Genomic DNA, 21,331 nt, shown 5'->3' with positions numbered 1-21,331 from the left:
GTGGCTCATTCCTGTAATTCCAGTTACTCGGGAGGCTGAGGCAGGAGAATCACTTGAACCCAGGAGGCGAAGGTTACAGTGAGCTGACATCATGCCACTGTACTCCAGCCTTGATGACAAGAGTGAGACTCTGTCTCAAAAAAAAAAAAAAAAAAAAAAGTAGTATTTTTATATGCCAACAGTGAACAATCTGATTAAACCAAGAAGGTAATCCCATTTAGAATAGCCACAAATAAAACGAAATACCTAGGAACTAACTTAAAGAAGTGAAAAGGCTATACAATGTAAACTAAAAACATTGATGAAAGAATTTGAAGAGGACACAAAAATTAGAATGATATTTCATGTTCATGGATTGGAAGAATTAATATTGTTAAAATGCCCATGCTATGCAAAGCAATTTACAGATTCAATGTAATCCCTATGAAAATGCCAATGATATTCTTCACACAAATAAAAAAAGCTATTCTAAAATGTATATGTTACCACAAAGACCCAGTATAGCTACTCTGAGCAAAAAAGAACAAAACTGGCAGAATCACATTACCTGACTTCATATTGTACTACAGAGCTATAGTAACTAGAACAGCATGGTACTGGCATAAAAACACAGAATGAACCATGGTACTGGCATGGTACAGGATGGTACAGACATATAGACCAATGGAACAGAATAGAGAACCCAGAAACAAAATCAGATATCAACAGTGAATTCATTTTCCACAAAGGTGCCAAGAACATATATTGGTGAAAGGAATTTCAATAAATGATTCTAGGAAAACTGGATATCTATATGCTGAAGAATGAAGCTCTAGACCCTTATCTTTCACCATTTACAAAAATAAATCAACATTCAAGAGTTAAATTTAAGACTATTAACTCTGAAAGTACTAAGAGAAAACATTGGGAAAACTCTTCAGGACATTGGACTGGGTAATGACTTATTGATACCCCACAAGCACAGACAACCGATGCAAAAATTGACAAATGGGATCACATCAAGTTAAAAAGCTTGTTCACAGCAAAGGGAACAATCAACAAAATGAAGTGACAACCCACAATACGGGAGAAACTATCTGCAAACTGTGTATCTGACAAGTGATTAATAACCACAATATGTAAGGAGCTCAAACAACTTTATGGGAAATCATCTAGTATTCAATTTAAAAATGGGCAAAAGAGATGAATAGACATTGATGAAAAGAAGACACATAAATGAAAAACAGGTATATGTAAAGTTCCTCAACGTCACTGATCATCAGAAAAAGACAAATCAAAACTACAATGATGTATTATCTCACCACAATTAAATGCTTTTATCCAAAATACAGGTAATGACTAATCCTGACGAAGATGTGGAATAAAGGGAACCCTTGTACGTTGCTGGCGGGAAGTAAATTAGTACAATCACTATGAGGAGAATAGTTTAGAGCTTCCTCAAAAAACTAAAAACATAACTACCATATGATCCAGCAATCTCACTTCTAGGTATGTACCCAAAAGAAAGGATATCTGCACTCCCATGTTTATTGCAGCTGTATTCACACTAGCCAAGATTTGAAAGCAACTTAAGCTCCATCAAGAGATGGATGGATTAAGAAAATATGTACATATACACAACGGAGTAAAGATGCCTTTCTATTTTTTTTTTTATTTGCAAAGTTTCTAAGAAGAAGTCTGTTGTCATTTTACATTTATTCCTCATTCATAAAGTGCTTTTTCCCTCTAGCCCTTCCAAAGTGTGTTCAACAGTTTTTGTTGTTGTTGTTTGTTTTTCTGAGACGAAAAAAGAATGAGATACTGTAATGTGAAACAATGTGATGGAACTGGAGGCCATTATGTTAGGTAAAATAAGCCAGGCACAGAAATAAAAACTTCACATGTTCTCATTTATTTGTGGGAGCTAAACATTAAAACAACTGAACTCATGGAGACAGAGAGTAAAATGATAGTTACCAGAGGCTGGGAATGGTAGTGGGGATGGGAGAAGAGGGGATAGTTATTGGGTACAAAACTATAATTAGATAGAATAAATAAGACCTAGTATTTGATAGCAAAACATGGTGATGACAGTCAATAATAATTTATTGTGCATTTAAAAATAACTAAAAGAGTATAAGTGGATTGACTATAACACAAAGAAATAATAAATGCTTGAGGTAATAGAAACGTTATTAACCCTGATGTGATTATTATGCATTATTTGCCTTTATCAAAATACCTCATGTGCCACGTAAATATATACTACTACTATGTGCTTACTAAAATTAAAAATTTTTAAAGTGTATTTCCTTTTAACCAGTTTTTTTTTTTTTTTTTAATTTAAGTAGGTTTCTTTCAGACTACATATATGGCATTTTGCTTTCTTTAATGCTACCAGATGACCTCTGCATTTCAACTGAACTGTGTTGTCCCTTTATATTTAATATAATTGTTAATATATTAGGGTTTAGATGTTTCATTTTGCTAGTTGTGTTCTTTCTTATTGTTTTATTATCTCTTCCTTCTTTGAAGTGAGTTTTTAAAATTTTTCTTCTTTTAATCATTCCATTTTATTTGTAATATTGGCTATTAGTTATACCATTTTGATTTAGTTATTTTGTAGTTCCTCTAGGTCATAGGTTGGCAAACTTTTGCTCTGTAAAGAGTCAGATAGTAAATATTTTAGACTTTTCAGACCATATGATAACTGTTGCATCCACCAAATTCTTGCATTGTAGATTGAAAGAGGCCATGTACAATACACAAACAAGAAAGGATGGTTGCTTTATTTAGCAAAACTAGTGTGCTATTATTTCCCATGTTATACAGTTTACAATATACAGCTTTAAGTTATTACTCACTACTCTGAAATAATATAATACCATTTCACATGTAGTAGAACAACCTTACTACATTATATGTCAGTTTTTCCTTTCCTGTTATTTGAGTTATTACAGTCAGACATTTTTGCTTCTACATGTACTATAAATCACACAATGTTATAAACTTGCTTCCAACAGTAAATTATCTTTTAACAAAATAAAAACATAGCTTTCATGTTTACCTATATATTTACTATTTATTTGGCATAGATCCGTAATTCCACCTGGCATCATTTTTCTTCTGTTTTGGGAATGCCTTTTAGCATTTTTTTTGGTAGTATAAACAAATTCAACATTTGTTTGTCTAAAAATATCATTATTTGCCTTCATTTTAGAAAGATATCTACATTATATATAATGTTATAGGTGGACTATTTGTTTACTACTCTCAAGATGCCTTTCTATTTTTTTGATTTGTAAAGTTTCTAACAAGAAGTCTGTTGACATTTTACATTTATTCTTTATTCATAAAGTGGCTTTTTCCTCTAGTCCTTCTGAAATATTTTCAGCAGCTTTGTATATTGTTTCTTGGCATTAGTTATTAATATGTATTTATTAGTATTTATATTTTTAAATATTTATATTGCTTGGGTTTCAATTAGTTTCTTAAATTTTAGGTAGAGTTCTCATTGAATCTGAAAAAATTTTGGCCGTTGTTTCTTCAAATATTCATTCTCTTCTCTCCTTTTTGGAGTCCAATTACATGCATGTTACATTAGTTGATATTGTCCCACTGGTAACATTCTATGTGAATTTCAAAGTTTTATTTTCCCTTCTTCTCTCTATACTCTATTTTGGATAGTCTATTTCTATGGCTTTATGCACACTGATATTTTTTTCTGTGGTAGCTATTCTGATGTTACCCCCATCCAGTATTTTACCTGGAATACTGTATTATGCATTTTTAGAATGTTCAATTTGATCTCTTTTCTATCTTCAGTTTATTTCCTTATCATGTTCTTGTTTTCCTCTGCTACCTTGAACATACAGAATATATTATAATAACTATTTTATAAGATCTGTGTTTTCCAAATCTGTTTCTGTTGATTTATTTTTCTACTGGTTATGGGTCATATTTTCTTATTTTGCATCCTAGTCCTTGATTTGTAAAGGAGTTAATTCATCTATTTCCCTTTCCCTGGGGAATAAAGTTACATGCTTCCTTCGTCCAAAGTCTGCACACTATTGTTTCACATTTTTTGTGTTATTTCAGTTTGAAATTGAGAGCATATGAAATTATGCTCTCAATTGAAAGCATAAATGATTGTCAAAATCAGAAGTTTCTCTCTGTTGTTTTCGTGCATTTAGAAAGCTCTTTCTTTGTACTTTTTTTGATTATCTATACTCAACCACTCAATCCATAATAAACTGTTAAAAGTAAAAAGTTCACGCAACCAACTAACTAATCTCAATAACAAAAAACAATTATTTGATTCAAATTGGCCTCATTTTTCCTACACATGTGCCAAAACACAACAGATGAATTTCTGGTTGTAAACATTAAATATATGTATAGTTGCAGTTAAGTATGGTGAGAAATTATGTAAAAAATTTGTATCATTGAAAAATTAATGCTCTAGGAAGGACAAGATACAATTCTATAAAGTAAAACTTTATATTTTAATTTAAGGAGATAGGAACAATTTGTTGCTCAAATATTTTCATTTACTACCTATCATCAACTCATCAATTACCCATATTGAACACTTTATTGATTTATCTATTGAGAAAAAAAATTTAGTTTAATCCTAATAAAGTTCTAAGAACAGAATGAGATGAACATAAATCAAATCCCATATAACAATTCTTGTGTTTTTGAGGGTCAACCTGGAGAGTTCTGGAAATATAGAAGTATATAGAATACAATCAATTTTCTGGGGAAAATACACACATACTCATTTATATTAGGAAAAGCTAAATGATATATCTCAAAAAACAATAAAAATCCAGTGCCAATTCCTTCTGAAATAGTAAATTGTTAGTGAAGTCATTAGCATGATCTCAGATACTTGTATTATTCCTTCTAATTATTAAATATTGCAAAAAGTTTATAAAAGAAATAGCTAGTCATAGTTCCTTTCCCCCAATTGGTAATATGTTTTAGGATAAATCTGTGAAAAATCTGTACTAGAGAAGTGTATTTGATTTATTCGTTAAAAAATACGAAAACTTATGAGCTGAAAACAGAAGATGATGGTCTTATTATTACTACTACCACCATCACCACTACTATTACTACTGCTGTTAAATCTATCATAGTTTGAGTAGGAATAACAATTCTTTCTTCTTAAGTTTGTGTATTTATTTTGCATAAGAAAGACAATGACTAAGAACTAAGTCACCACGTTACCTGTAAAAGAGTTCTTGGTTATTCTATTCATTATTTTAGGCAAATTATAATTTATTTGACAAAAAATAGGAATTTATCTTGAATATAATAAAAGACAAGTCCAGACACCGTTAGTTATCTTGTGTTATTTAAAAGGATTTTTTTATTCTTTCCTTGACTTTCTGTCTTTTACGAACAATATGAAATTTATAACAATACACGTCAAAATCAGCTAGTACCTGAGATCAGCAGTCACATCAGGAAGATTTACTTGCCGATATATACTACTAAAAATATCATTTTACGGGCTAATCATAAAAATCCATCAATAGATAAAAAAGAATAATTTTGGTGAGCATGAGAGTCAATCTACACAGATTATTGAGGGATAATGCTAGTTATGAACAGAAAAAATTACTCACATTTGCAATATAGTTTGTAGGTTAAAAAATCTTTTCACTTGCATTCTATTATTTGACAATTATAACTAACACATCACACCCCTGGGAAATAGCAGAATTTGTAGATTGTCACTTTAGCTGTTTCCCCAAAGCATATGGGTTCTCATACTCCACATCTCAATTTCTTGAAGCTAGATGTGTTTCAGAACTAAATTTTTCAGATTTAGAAAATATTACTGAGCATATAATGCATAATATGTAGTATCATCAGTAGGGTTTGAAGCAGCAGAGAAATGAACAATTCTGCAGTAAAACATACACGTTCACAATAAATAGGATAAATAAAAGACACTAATGCTTTCAGGTAGCTTGGATCAGTTTCCATATCCAAACACGTTTTACTGTCAAACTTACTTAAAACCTTGGTTTCAGAAATTACGAATTTTGGAATTACAAGTGAAATATTGTGTACCTGTATTCTAACGGGAGTAGGTATATGTATATCTCAGATAATAAATGCATGAGAATTTGTATGACTTTTGATTATTTCAGCCTAACCTGTATATCAGAAAATATTAACAATTTTAACAGTGCTATACATTTGCAGATAAGGTCAGAGTTTCAGTTCCTCCTCCATGTTAATCACTCTGGGCAAGGCATTTAATGTCTCATAACTTTGCTTTAATTTCTCAAATGGCAAACAAAATGTGCCTCCACTATTTCACAGTTGAGTTTTCACATAGTATTATATAAGCATAAACACAAGTATAAAATCTTGCCCTCAGTCTTAATATTTCCTTTCAGAACTTATTTTCATATTTTTCCTCAACAGTTGTCAATTCCTCCATGATCACAAGGCAATAATTTCTGTAGCCTCAAGCATCAAATTTTCAAAATTTTCTGAAGTGGAGTTTATAAACCTGTTACCACTGAGCCAGTTTTTAAGCCTGGCATATCCTTTTACTACTAAAAAAATGGCTAACACTTTTGCCAAAATTTAAACCCTGAAATCAATCACGAAAAAATTAAACCAAACAAAAATGACATCCATGTAAGCTGTGGTCCATGACAGCATTTTCCATAAATTATAATTATAATTTATATAAATTATATAAATTATTAATTTATATAAATTATATAAATTATTAATTTATATAAATAATAATTTCACATTATTTAATTTTAACAAAGATAATCTGAAAAAACTTAATTCAGCAGTTACCATAGTATCGACTGCTCTATGATATTACTGACAATGTGTATTTTACAGTGTTTGCTAATTCTTTGAAGGAAATTAGCAATTTAGTGACTTACATTTTAAAATATTTTTCAACATTTCCTTATGATTTTTTGTGTTATTTGATATAGAATTACTTTTCTTTAGACAGTATAAAAATAAAATATGTCACTTGTAAAGCACCATTGTCCTCAAGTTTGACAATTTCACAGGTTTTTGTCATATTTTATCACGTTATATTATATTATATTATATTAATCCTTTGATCTGTTGTATATACATCAAAAATAGTGTTAGTGCCAGAGGCGTTTAAACCAGAGCAATAGGGGCTGGGCAAAATAGGGCTGTGACCCACTGGACTGCATTCTCAGTTAATTAGGCATTCTAAGTCACAGTATGAAACAGGTTAGCACAAGATGCAGGTCATACAGACCTTGTTGATTAAACAGGTTGCAGTAAAGATGCACCAAAACCAATGGTGATGAGAGTGACCTTTGGTAGCCTTCACTGCCACACTCTCACCAGCACCATGACGGTTTACAAATGCCATGGCAATGTCAGGAAGTTACCCTACATGGTCTAAAATGGGAGGAACCCTCAGTTCAGGGAACTGGCCACCCCTTTCCCAGAAAATTCATGAATAATCCACCCCTTGTTTAACAGATAATCAAGAAATAACCATAAAAATGGACCATCAGCAGCCCTCAGGGCTGCTTTGCCTATGGGGTAGTCATTCTTTATTCCTTTTCTTTCTTAATAAACTTACTTTCACTTTGCACTGTGGACTTGCCCCGAATTCTTGCACAAGATCCAATAATCCTCTTTTTTGGTCTTGTATTGGAGCCCTTTCTGGCAATATGAGTATAGCTAACATATAAGCAATTTCTCAAAGTATTACAGAACGTCTGTAAAATTGGATAGAGAAATAAGTAGTTCACTGAAAAGGGCTTATAACTATATGAAAAGATGCTTAACATCATCATAATAAGAAGGTCACTGAGATATAATTGTTTTTACCTATCAGGTTGATAAAATATTTAAAGAATATTTAAGAATATTTGAAACATCCAAAAGTCTGACAACATATTCTAATGACAAAATTTTGGAAAAACAGACTCTCTCATACTTTGCTAATAGAAATACAAAGCGGTACACACCTAAGTCAGGAAATCTGGCCATTAGGAAAATTATGTATACACCTAATTGTTAATCTAGTAATCTCACTTTCAGAAATTCATCCCATGGATACACTGGGAAAAATGCTAAAAAAATGTATGCAGAGGCCTATTCATTGCAGAGCTATTTGTAATCACAAAAGACTTAAGAGACTAGTTAAACAGGCAAGTACATCTCCACAATGGGGTGTAGGCAGCTATTAAGAAACACAAGGACTATTCTATATTCTAACAAGCTCGTAATCTCCAGGATGTACTGTTAAGTGAAAGACACAACAGGGGAAAATATGAACATATGACACCATTTATGTTTTAAAATTTCTTTTTAAAAAATAAAGTACAAACTGTATGTGTGTGTGTGTATATGTGTGTGTGTGTGTGTGTATATATATATATATAAAACAAAACAAAACAAACAAACAATAAAAACAGGTTATCCATAAAGAAAGGAGAAGATCGTGGGGTAGCAACAGAACTAGGTGTAAAATTTCTTTAAATGTACCTTGTGGAACTACGTAAATAGTTTACATAACCATTAACAGAAAAAAAAAAAAAAAAAAGGTGTTCCAAAACATTGGAAACAAAACTGAACTTAAATTTATATTCAGTTGCTGTTATAACCATACCAAGAACAACTATTCCAAGCCTTAAAACGGAATATTTTTACTACACATTCCCATCAGGCTATACCCTAGATTGACGAACACATAAAAGTCTTAAAATGAAAGAAATGCATGATTCCTTAACAATTCCAGTTTTGATATTAGCATATAATGCTATCATTTATGTTGTTTACAACCACTAATATCAGTTTAAGAGAAAGGAAATATAGATAGAAAAAAATTAAATAAAAATTCTGTAACCCTGGATTTCAATTGTAGTATCTATGTAAACTCACGAGATATTCTCTCTCTCTTATCTGTCTCTCTCTTGTCTGTCTAGAAACAAAGACAACCCAGTAAAAATGAGCATCTCTAAATATATATGTGTATATATACGCATATATATGCATATATATACACATACATATGCATATATATATATATATATATTTTGTTTTTTAGACGGAGTCTCCGTCACCAGGCTAGAGTGCAGTGGCATGATCTCGGCTCACTGCAAGCTCCGCCTCCTGGGTTCACGCCATCCTCCTGCCTCAGCCTCTCGAGTAGCTGGGACTACAGGCACCTGCCACCACTCCCAGCTAGTTTTTTTTGTATTTTTAGTAGAGACAGGGTTTCACCATGTTAGCCAGGATGGTCTCAATCTCCTGACCTTGTGATCTGCCTGCCTCGGCCTCCCAAAGTGCTAGGATTACAAGCGTGAGCCACTGTGCCCAGCCTCTAAATCTTGACTATGTTTTGAAATGTTATTTTCCACTACAAGAAAATTGAGATATCTGAAGAGATGACATATTCCAAGGTAGAAGTATGTAGTCCTACAGAGGGCAAGAAAAGTCTATCAAAGATGATTGCTGATGTGAGAAAATAACTCCAGAGACATTTAAAGAGAAACCTACTGGGCAAATTCAGGACAGCCTAATGAATAATACAGTAACTGCAATGCATTAAAACATATCAAATATGTTTAAATATATGAGTTCATAATAATACAAAATATGGTTAAAAAAACAAAAGGGGGCCGGGCGCGGTGGCTCAAGCCTGTAATCCCAGCACTTTGGGAGGCCGAGACGGGTGGATCACGAGGTCAGGAGATCGAGACCATCCTGGCTAACCTGGTGAAACCCCGTCTCTACTAAAAAATACAAAAAAAAAAAAAACTAGCCGGGCGAGGTGGCGGGCGCCTGTAGTCCCGGCTATCGGGAGGCTGAGGCAGGAGAATGGCGTGAACCCGGGAGGCGGAGCTTGCAGTGAGCTGAGATCGCGCCACTGCACTCCAGCCTGGGCGACAGAGCGAGACTCCGTCTCAAAAAAAAACAAAAAAACAAAAAAACAAAAGGGAAGAATGTAATGGACAAGTTCAGATTAGAAAGTTAGAGTATGGGAAATGCCAGAGGACAAAGACAACTTTGTTACAAAATAAGCTGCAATAAAAAACTATGAGTTGGGGGATACATATATTAAAAACAACTAAATAGCAAGATGGCCGAATAGGAACAGCTCCAGTCTACAGCTCCCTGCGTGAGTGAAGCAGAAGATGAGTGATTTCTGCATTTCCAACTGAGGTACCGTGTTCATCTCCCTGGGGCTTGTCGGACAGTGGGTGCAGGACAGTGGGTGCAACACCAAGCGTGAGCTGAAGCAGGACAAGGCATCACCTCACCCGGGAAGCACAAGGGGTCAGGGAATTCCATTTCCTAGCCAAGGGAAGCTGTGACAGATAGCACCTGGAAAACTGGATCACTCCCACCCTAATACTGCGCTTTTCCAACTGTCTTAGCAAAGGGCACACCAGGAGATTATATCCCACGCCTGGCTCAGAGGCTGGGGGAGGGGCACCCGCCATTGCTGAGACTTGAGTACATAAACAAAGCAGCCCAGAAGCTCGAACTAGGTGGAGCCCACTGCAGCTCAAAAAAGTCTGCCTGCCTCTGTAGACTCCACCTCTGGGGGTAGGGCATAGCTGAACAAAAGGCAGCAGACACTTCTGCAGACTTAAATGCCCCTGTCTGACAGCTTTGAAGACAGTAGTGGTTCTCCCGTTATGGAGTTTGAGATCTGAGAATGGTCAGACTGCCTCTTCAAGTGTGTCCATGGCCCCAGAGTAGCCTAACTGGGAGGCACCTCCCAGTAGGGGCCGACTGACACCTCACATGGCTGGGTGCTCCTTTGAGATGAAGCTTCCAGAGGAAGGATCAGGCAGCAACATTTGCTGTTCTGCAATATTTGCTGTTCTGCAGCCTCCGCTAGTGATACCCAGGCAAACAGGGTCTGGAGTGGACCTCCAGCAAACTCCAACAGACCTGCAGCTGAGGGTCCTGACTGTTAGAAGGAAAACTAACAAATAGAAAGGACATCCACACCATAACCCCATCTGTACGTCACCATCATCAAAGATCAAAGATAGATAAAACCACAAAAATGGGGAGAAACCAGAGCAGGAAAGCTGAAAATTCTAAAAATCAGAGGGCTTCTTCTCCTCCAAAGGAGCACAGTTCCTCACCAGCAATGGGATAAAGCTGGACGGAGAATGACTTTAACGAGTTGAGAGGTGAAGGCTTCAGATGATCAAACTTCTCTGAGCTAAAGGAGGATGTCTGAACCCATAGCAAAGAAGTTAAAAATGTTGAAAAAAGATTAGACAAACAGCTAACTAGAATAACCAGGGTAGAGAAGACCTTAAATGACCTGAAGGAGCTGAAAACCATGGCACGAGAACTACGTGACAAATGCACGAGCCTCAGTAGTCGATTCCATCAACTGGAAGAAAGGGTATCAGCGATTGAAGATAAGATGAATGAAATGAAGTGAGAAGAGAAGTTCAGAGCAAAAAGAGTAAAAAGAAACAAACAAAGCCTCCAAGAAATATGGGACTATGTGAAAAGACCAAATCTACGTCTGATTGGTGTACCTGAAAGTGACAAGGAGAATGGAACCAAGTTGGAAAACACTCTCCAGGATATCATCCAGGAGAACTTCCCCAACGTAGCAAGGCAGGCCAACATTCAAATTAAGGAAATACAGAGAAAACCACAAAGATATTCCTTCAGAAGAGCAACTCCAACACACATAATTGTCAGATTCACCAAAGTTGAAATGAAGGAAAAAATATTAAGGCAGCCAGAGGGAAAGGTTGGGTTACCCACAAAAGGAAGTCCATCAGATTAACAGCTGATCTCTCGGCTGAAACTCTACAAGCCAGAAGATAGTGGGGGACAATATTCAACATTCTTAAAGAAAAGAATTTCAACCTAGAATTTCATATCCAGTCAAACTAAGCTTCATAAGTGAAGGAGAAATAAAATCCTTTACAGACAAGCAAATGCTGAGAGATTTTGTCACCACCAGGCCTGCCTTACAAGAGCTCCTGAAGGAAGCACTGAACATGGAAAGGAACAACCAGTACCAGCCACTGAAAAAACATGCCCAAATGTAAAGACCATCGATGCTAGGAAGAAACTGCATCAACTAATGAGCAAAAGAACCAGCTCACCTCATAATGACAGGATCAAATTCACATATAATAATATTAGCCTTCAATGTAAATGGACTAAATGCTCCAATTAAAAGACACAGACTGGAAAACTGGATAGAGTCAAGACCCATCAGTGTGCTGTATTCAGGAGACCCATCTCACGTGCAGGGACACACATAGGCTCAAAATAAAGGGATGGAGGAAGATCTACCAAGCAAATGGAAAACAACAAGAAAGCAGAGGTTGCAATCCTAGTCTCTGATAAAACAGACTTTAAACCAACAAAGATCAAAAGAGACAAAGAAGATCATTACATAATGGTAAAGGGATCAATTCAACAAGAAGAGCTAACTATCGTAAATATATATGCACCCAATACCAGAACACTCACATTCGTAAAGAAAGTCCTTAGAGACCTACAAAGAGACTTATACTCCCACACAATAATAATGGGAGAATTTAACACCCCACTGTCAACATTAGACAGATAAATGAGACAGAAAGTTAACAAGGATATCCAGGAATTGAACTCACCTCCTCACCAAGCGGACCTAATAGACATCTACAGAACTCTCCACCCCAAATCAACAGAACATACATTCTTCTTAGCACCACATTGCTCTTATTCCAAAATTGATCACAAAGGAAGTAAAGCACTCTTCAGCAAACGTAAAAGAACAGAAATTATAACAGACTGTCTCTCAGACCACAAACAAACTAGAACTCAGGATTAAGAAACTCATTCAAAACTGCTCAACTACATGGAAACTGAACAACCTGCTCCTGAATGACTACTGGGTGCATAAGGAAATGAAGGCAGAAATAAACATGTTCTTTGAAAACAATGAGAAAAAAAGACACAATGTACCAGAATCTCTGGGACACATTTAAAGCAGTGTGTAGAAGGAAATTTATAGCAATAAATGCCCACAAAAGAAAGCAAGAGGAAGAAAGATATAAAATTGACACCCTAATATCACAATTAAAAGAACTAGAGAAGGAAGAGCAAACACATTCAAAAGCTAGCAGAAGGCAAGACATAAATAAGATCAGAGCAGAACTGAAGGAGACAGAGACACAAAAAACCCTTCAAAAAATCAATGAATCCAGGAGCTGGATTTTTGAAAAGATCAACAAAATTGATAGACTGCTAGCAAGATTAATAAAGAAGAAAAGAGAGAAGAATCAAATAGACACAATAACAAATGATAAAGGGGATATCACCACTGACCTCATAGAAATACAAACTATCATCAGAGAATATTATAAACACTTCTATGCAAATAAATTGGAAAATTTATAAGAAATGGATAAATTCTTGGACGCATACACCCTCCCAAGACTAAACCAGGAAGAAGTTGAATACCTGAATAGATCAATAACAGGCTTTGAAATTGAGGCAATAATTTATAGCCTACCAACCAAAAACAGTCCAGGACCAGACGGATTCACTGCCACATTCTACCAGAGGTATAAGGAGGAGCTGGTACCATTCCTCTGTAACTATTTCAATCAATAGAAAAAGAGGGGATCCTCCCTAACTCATTTTATGAGGCCAGCATCATCCTGACAAAAAAGCCTGGCAGAGACACAACCATAAAAAAGAGAATTTTAGACCAATATCCCTGATGAATGTTGATGGAAAAATCGTCAATAAAATTCTGGCAAATTGAAACCAGCAGCACATCAAAGAGCTTATCCACCATGATCAAGTGGGCTTCATCCCTGGGATGCAAGGTTGGTTCAAAATACACAAATCAATAAATGTAATCCAATATATAAACAGAACCAAAGACAAAAACCACTTGATTATCTCAATAGATGCAGAAAAGGCCTTCAACAAAATTCAACAGCCCTTCATGCTAAAAACTCTCAATAAATTCGGTATTGATGGGACATATCTCAAAATAATAAGAGCTATTTATGACAAACCCACAGCCAATATCATACTGAATGCACAAACACTGGAAGCATTCCCTTTGAAAACTGGCATAAGACAGGGATGCCCTCTCTCACCACTCCTATGCAACATAGTGTTGAAAGTTCTGACCAGGGCAATCAGCCAGGAGAAAGAAATAAAGGGTATTCAATTAGGAAAAGAAGAAGTCAAATTGTCCCTGTTTGCAGATGACATGATTGTATATTTAGAAAACCCCATTGTCTCAGTCCAGAATCTCCTTAAGCTGATAAGCAACTTCAGCAAAGTCTCAGGATACAAAATCAATGTGCAAAAATCACAAGCATTCCTCTACACCAATAGCCGACAAACAGAGAGCAAAATCATGAGTGAACTCCCATTCACAATGGTTTCAAAGAGAATAAAATACCTAGGAATCCAAATTACAAGGGATGTGAAGGAACTCTTCAAGAACTACAAACCACTGCTCAACGAAATAAAAGAGGACACAAACAAATGGAAGAACAGTCCATGCTCATGGATAGGAAGAATCAATATCATGAAAATGGCCATACTTCCCAAGGTAATTTATAGATTCAATGCCAACCCCATCAAGCTACCAATGACTTTCTTCACAGAATTGGAAAAATCTACTTTAAAGTTCATATGGAACCAAAAAAGAGCCTGCATTGCCAAGACAAATCTAAGCCAAAAGAACAAAGCTGGAGGCATCACGCTACCTGACTTCAAACTACACTACAAGGCTACAGTAACCAAAACAGCATGGTACTGGTACTTACATAGAGATACAGACCAATGGAACAGAACAGAGCCCTCAGAAATAATACTACACATCTACAACCATCATGTCTTTGACAAATCTGATAAACACAAGAAATTGGAAAAGATTCCCTATTTAATAAATGGTGCTGGGAAAACTTGCTAGCCATATGTAGAAAGCTGAAACTGGATCTCTCCCTTACACCTTATACAAACATCAATTCAAGATGGACTGAAGACTTCAATGTTAGACCTAAAACCATAAAAACCCTAGAAGAAAACCTAGGCAATACCATTCAGGATATAGGCATGGGCAAGGACTTCATGACTAAAACACCAAAAGCAATGGCAACAAAAGCTAAAATTGACAAATGGGATCCAAGTAAACTAAAGAGCTTCTGCACAGCAAAAGAAATTACCATCAGAGTGAACACGCAACCTACAGAATGGGAGAAAATTTTTGCAATCTACCCGTCTGACAAAGGACTAATATCCAGATTCTACAAAGAACTTAAACAAATTTACAAGAAAAAATCAAACAACCGAATCAAAAAGTGGGTGAAGGATATGAACAGACACTTCTCAAAAGAAAACATTTATGCAGCCAATAGACACATGAAAAAATGCTCATCATTACTTGCCATCAGATAAATGCAAATCAAAACCAAAATGAGATACCATCTCACACCAATTAGAATGGCAATCATTAAAAAGTCAGGAAACAACAGGTACTGGAGAGGATGTGGAGAAATAGAAGCACTTTTACACTGTTGGTAGGACAGTAAACTAGTTCAACCATTGTGGAAGACAGTGTGGCGATTCCTCAAGGATCTAGAACTATAAGTACCATTTGACCCAGCTATCCCATTATTGGGTATATACCCAAAGGATTATAAATCATGCTGCTATAAAGACACATGCACATGTATATTTACTGCGACACTATTCACAATAGCAAAGACTTGGAACCCACCCAAATGTCCATCAATGACAGACTTGATTAATAAAATGTGGCACATATACACCATGGAATACTATGCAGACATAAAAACGATGAGTTCATGTCCTTTGTAGGGGCATGGATGCAGCTGGAAACCATCATTCTCAGCAAACTATCACAAGAACAGAAAACCAAACACTGCATGTTCTCACTCAAAGGTAGGACTCGAACAATGAGATCACTTGGACACAGGAAGTGGAACATCACACACTGGGGCCTATTGTGGGGTGTGGGGAGCAGGGAGGGATAGCATTAGGAGATATGCCTAATGTAAATGACAAGTTAATGGGTGCAGCACACCAACATGGCACATGTTTACATATGTAACAAACCTGCACGTTGTGCACATGTACCCTAGAACTTAAAGTATAATAGAAAATAAATGAAAATAAATAAAAACAACTAAATAAAGCTATCACCCATGTCAATGCATGGATCTTAATTGATTCTAATTTAAATAAACTAAACATTATGACATTTGCTGAAATAAGTGAATATTTAAAAACCAAGTGAATATTTGCTGACAATAAATAACTACTTTTAATTGTGAAAATCCCCAGTGGTTGTGTTCTTAAAACTAGTTCTTGCCAGCACAGTGGTTCACACCTGTAATTACAGGACTTTGGGAGGCTGAGGCTGGTGAATCACCTGAGGTCAAGAATTAAATACTAGTCTGATCAACATGGCAAAACCTCGTTTCTACTAAAAGTACCAAAATTAGGCAGGCATGGTGGCACATGCCTGTAATCCCACCTATTTGGGAAGCTGAGGGAGGAGAATCACTTGATCCCGGGAGTCAGAGGTTGCAGTGATCTGAGATGGTGCCATTGGATTCCAGCCTGGGTGACACAGCGAGACTCAGTCTCAAAAAAAAAAAGAAAAGAAAAGAAAAGAAAAGAAAAGAAAAGAAAAGGAAGCTATTTCTTAAATTATAGAGGTAAAAACTAAATTACGTAATGTCTGAAATTTACCTAAAAATAATGCAAGAGGTGAGAGAAATGGGTGAAATTGGTGTGAGTACACATGAAGCAAGACAGGCCTTTGAGTCTTTTGTTTTGTTTTGTTTTAAGACAGGGTCTCTACCGCCCATGCGGGAGTGCAATGGCATGATTGTGGCTTCCTGCAGCCTTGAACTCCAGTGTTCATGCAATCCTCTGACTCAGCCTCCTGAGTAGCTGGGACTACAGGCGTGTGCTACCACATCTGGCTAATTTTTTGTTTGTTTGTTTTGGTAGAGACAGGATCTGACGTTTGTTGCCTAGACTAGGCCATGAGTTGATAACTGCTGAAGCAGGATATTGGGTAAATATTGTTTCATTATACTACTCTTTCTACATTTATTCTTGTTTAAAATTTTCTTTATCACCTAAGTCAAAAGATTTAGGTAGAATTGTACAAAAGGACACCTTTTTCTCGGGGAATATAAATATTCTTTAACCTGACATTCTTGCCATCAATCTCAGCTCATGATTTTAACTCCTAGTATCATATGAATGATGACTCAACTTCCTGTTAAAGTAACTACAAGTTTACCACATTTAAAAGCATGTGTGTTTCCCTCATTTCCAAATACCTAAGCAAAGAGTTCCAAATGTGTTCAATTTCTATATTTCTAACTTTTTCGCTAATGGATCAATCTTAACATTTAAACATGCTCATCTCTCTTTGGTCTTCAAAAAGAAGTAGTTTCTTTTTATTCTCCACTTTTCATCCAGCTGTTTGCACAGTTTTCATTTCTCTTTCACAATAAAGCTTCTTAAAAAAAAAAAAAATACCTGCCATGGCAGAGTTGTCACCTGGTATTCATTATTTTCTTCCTTAATAGAGATCTGAGCCACCAAAAATAAAACACACATTCTTGACAATGGGATATAGTGGAAATGGTGTGTGCAACCCCTTGGTAATATCTTTCCACTGAGACAGTAATTTCTTTGCTGGTCCCTCCTTCCTTCCTTCTGGTGGAATGTGGAAAAAATGATTGGAGTTCCAATAGCTATTGTGTACAATGGTATGACTTTGGCAATGGAAATATTAGATGGTGGAACAAGATAGAAAACTGAATTTCCAATAACCCGGCATCCTACCATCTTGGAATATCTCCAATATCATAATCTGGGAGAGAAATAAATCCTTCAATTTTATTTAAAACATGCAACATGCCTTTTTTTTTTTTTAAACTGTTTACTTACTTATAGTCAGTCCTCCTAATCTATACTTACTTATAGTCAGTCCTCTTAATCCTAACTAATATGTGTAAATTCACTGTATCCAAATTCTTACTTCAAGCTATTGAATATGTAGCTTTCAATATGTAACTTTCACATGTATTATTCAACTGATATTGTCCTCTTCAAGGTCACAAATGACATATAACTATATCTTCAATACAATAATCATTCTCTATTTTTCTAGTTTTTCTATTTCTCTAGTTCAACAATTTTTAATATTTTTTTCACCTCACAGACCATAAAGGAAACGCCTTTTGTTCAGCATTTTGAGGTAATAGGCAAAACTGCTTAAGACTGGAGAAAATCAACTTGAGGTGCTTAGAGGATCACCCCAGGCCCCACACCTTATGAATGCAGAAGGGGTCAATGCTATGGTAAAAAAATATAAGCAATTGACAACATACTATTGTGCTCAGTTCTAGACTCCTCAGCCTCTTATTTCTTGTTTTCAAGGCTTTAACCTAAACATTCCAGAAATGTGAAAAATTTTTATTTTTGAATGGAGTCTCACTCTGTCACCTGGGCTAGAGTGCAGTGGCGCGATCTTGACTCACTGCAACCTCTGCCTCCCAGGTTCAAGCAATTTTCCTGCCTCAGCCTCCTGAGTAGCTGGGATTATGGGTGCCCGCCACTACGTCCAGCTAGTTTTTAATATTTTTTGTAGAGATGGGGTTTCACCATGTTGGCCAGGGTGGTCTCGTACTCCTGACCTTGTGATTCACCCACTAATTCTTCACCTGAGGGTTATTTCATCTACTCCAGTGGCTTTAATCAAAATTTATTTAAGCTAATGACTCAAGTCTATGTACACAACTCACTTTTTTTTTCTTGAGCATTAGACAAAAGAAATTCAACTTCGTACCGCGCATCACCCATTAGAAGTCTTCCAGGCACTCACAAGAGATAAATTATCTTCACCCGTATGTGTTCTAAGCTCAGTGAATGCCACCATCATAGATTCAGTTGCTCATACTAGACCCCTCAAGAGTCATCTTCTGACTCTTCTTTTTCCCTCTCCTTTACATCCTTTATCCAGTAAGTAAATATTGTACTCTGTTTAATTCTTTCAGAGCACCCAAATCTACTGAAAAAAAAAAATCAGACTCTGACTTGTCATTAAATCAATCAACAGGCAAAACAATAATTGCTTTAAATGATTCATCCTCAACGGAGACAATATCCATTATCTATCCCTAAAGAGGCAAAATGTATTGTCTTATTCTTTTTGTAAATGTGCAAAAAAAATCTTACTTTTTTATGTATGAAATACACACATACGTACAATACTCAAACAGACATGCAGTATAACTATGGCACTAGTCAAATGATAGATCTGGGCTAAGAACTTTATTATTCATTATCTAATTTGTCTCTCACAACAAATCTATGATATAGGTATCATTATTATTTTCATTTCACAGATAAGAAAATAAGCTGAGAGGTTAAATAATTTAACAAATCTATCGGCTGACACTAGAATATGAGTTTATAAATACAGAGGTCTTGTCTGAGGAGGTCGTTTTTCTATTCCCAGTGCCCTGGCACAGAGAGGGCAGTCCAATAGTAAGGGCTGAGTGGATGAATTAACGTGAGTTAGAAATAAATGGAAAATACCAGAAGCCCATGATGTATTAGATTCCAAATCTGTTTTCATAATTACTATGCTATTAGAGATAGCCAATACAAGGTTTTGGAATGGACTGATGGATCTATGGGCAAATAGATCGAGAGAATGAAGAGAGAGAGGAAGACAGAAATAAAAAATAAAAACAAGGTGAACAGAATCTGTTCTTTTTTTCTGTAAGTGTGAAAATTAAATTAAAAAATTATAATAAACCAGAGAGAATATCTAAATGCAAGATACGTGATAGACGTTTCATTAGCAAAAACAATACCTTTTCTAATGTTTCTCTCATGCAGTCAGCTTACGCATTTTTGAGTTTCTGAGAGTCAAACTTACCTGCCACACCGGTTCCAGGACCACCCTGGGGTTATAATGTTCAGGAAAAACAGCTGGAACTTAGATAAGTAACCATTCACTGGGACTTATTATTAAAAGCAAAAATAGCTGTATAATAACTAATAAAAGTACACATATATGGGACTATAATCTTTTAAGAATATAATCACATTCCATGTCAGTTAATTGGTAGATAGCTATTAGTGGATTTCTACAATGACGATCTTAATTTTTCTTTTAATTTGCTTCTTAATGTAAGACATTAAATGTGATTATATTAAAATTACTTGTCACAGATGAATCTGGGCTACAGTTAAGTAAGTATCATTTAATTATGAACTTCAACTGTATATGGAGTTCTGACTACAATGCATTTTAACTGTATGTCTTTGAGCAAAGTCTTTAACTTCTAAGAGTCAAAATTCTAAAGGGTAAAATGAGATACCTATCAAATCAGGGTTATAAAGAGTAATGAGAAAACTCACATAAAGCACCTAGCATAGTTTCTGGAGTAGCACGCATAGCATGCTATGCATAGAGTAGTGCTAAATTAATATGTGGGTTTTTTCCTTATTCCAAGAAGCAGAGGCAACTTCTTTTAAACTCTAATTCAATGACTAAAATTTCTTCCTAAGAACATTGCCTCATGTTGAGATTTCAATAATAAACAAGAGAAAAGGGTAAATATGGAATACCTTCTATTGGATTCTTAACTTGCATGATACTAACACTATCTGAATTCCTGGTTTACCCATGTTACATATTTATATACATAAAATAAAACACCTTGTTTATAATTTGGTTTTCCTTTGAATAGACTAAATATCTTTTTAAAGTAAAATTCATACACTGATAAATGATACATTTTAAATGTATTTTTGCATTATTTATTTAAGCTTTGCATTATTTATTTAAGCTGTGTCTATAGTGTCTATATGGCAGTTATGGATTAATATGGGAACTGAACAATTATTCAGACAGATTTGCACTATATGAGATAAAGCACTATTTGAGCTTAAAAATTAAAGCTTTTGAAGACTTCGTTTCTAAACCACATAAAGTAAACAAATTTTGTAAGAACATTTTGGTTTACCTATGGTCAGTAGAACCAGCCTTGTCAATGCCTCAAATTCATTTTATCTCAGGCACTAGAATAAGATGATAATTACAAGGCTACCTGACTTAGGTTTTTTACTTCTAACATGAAAACACAGGGTCTGGCCCAGAGTTTTTGTGAAAACTAAAATTAAGATAATTTGTGTAATGGGTTTAGCACAGTATCTAGCAGATTCAGCAAACGCTGAAAATTTTTAGCATTTTATCTTATCATCATCATTTAAATTTTCTATAGGAGATTAGATGTATCAC

General features: G+C 35.3%; 1 protein-coding gene across 7 annotated transcripts in view; it reads right to left on the bottom strand.

Moving 5' to 3' along the window:
- Positions 1-21,331, bottom strand: part of KCNT2 (potassium sodium-activated channel subfamily T member 2) — a 410,159-nt gene that overhangs the window by 24,709 nt on the left and 364,119 nt on the right. The window lies entirely within an intron of this gene.

Source organism: Chlorocebus sabaeus, chromosome 25 (genome assembly GCF_047675955.1).
Source record: "Chlorocebus sabaeus isolate Y175 chromosome 25, mChlSab1.0.hap1, whole genome shotgun sequence".
NCBI classification, from domain to species: Eukaryota; Metazoa; Chordata; class Mammalia; order Primates; family Cercopithecidae; genus Chlorocebus; species Chlorocebus sabaeus.
This window is presented reverse-complemented; position numbering and strand designations above follow the sequence as displayed.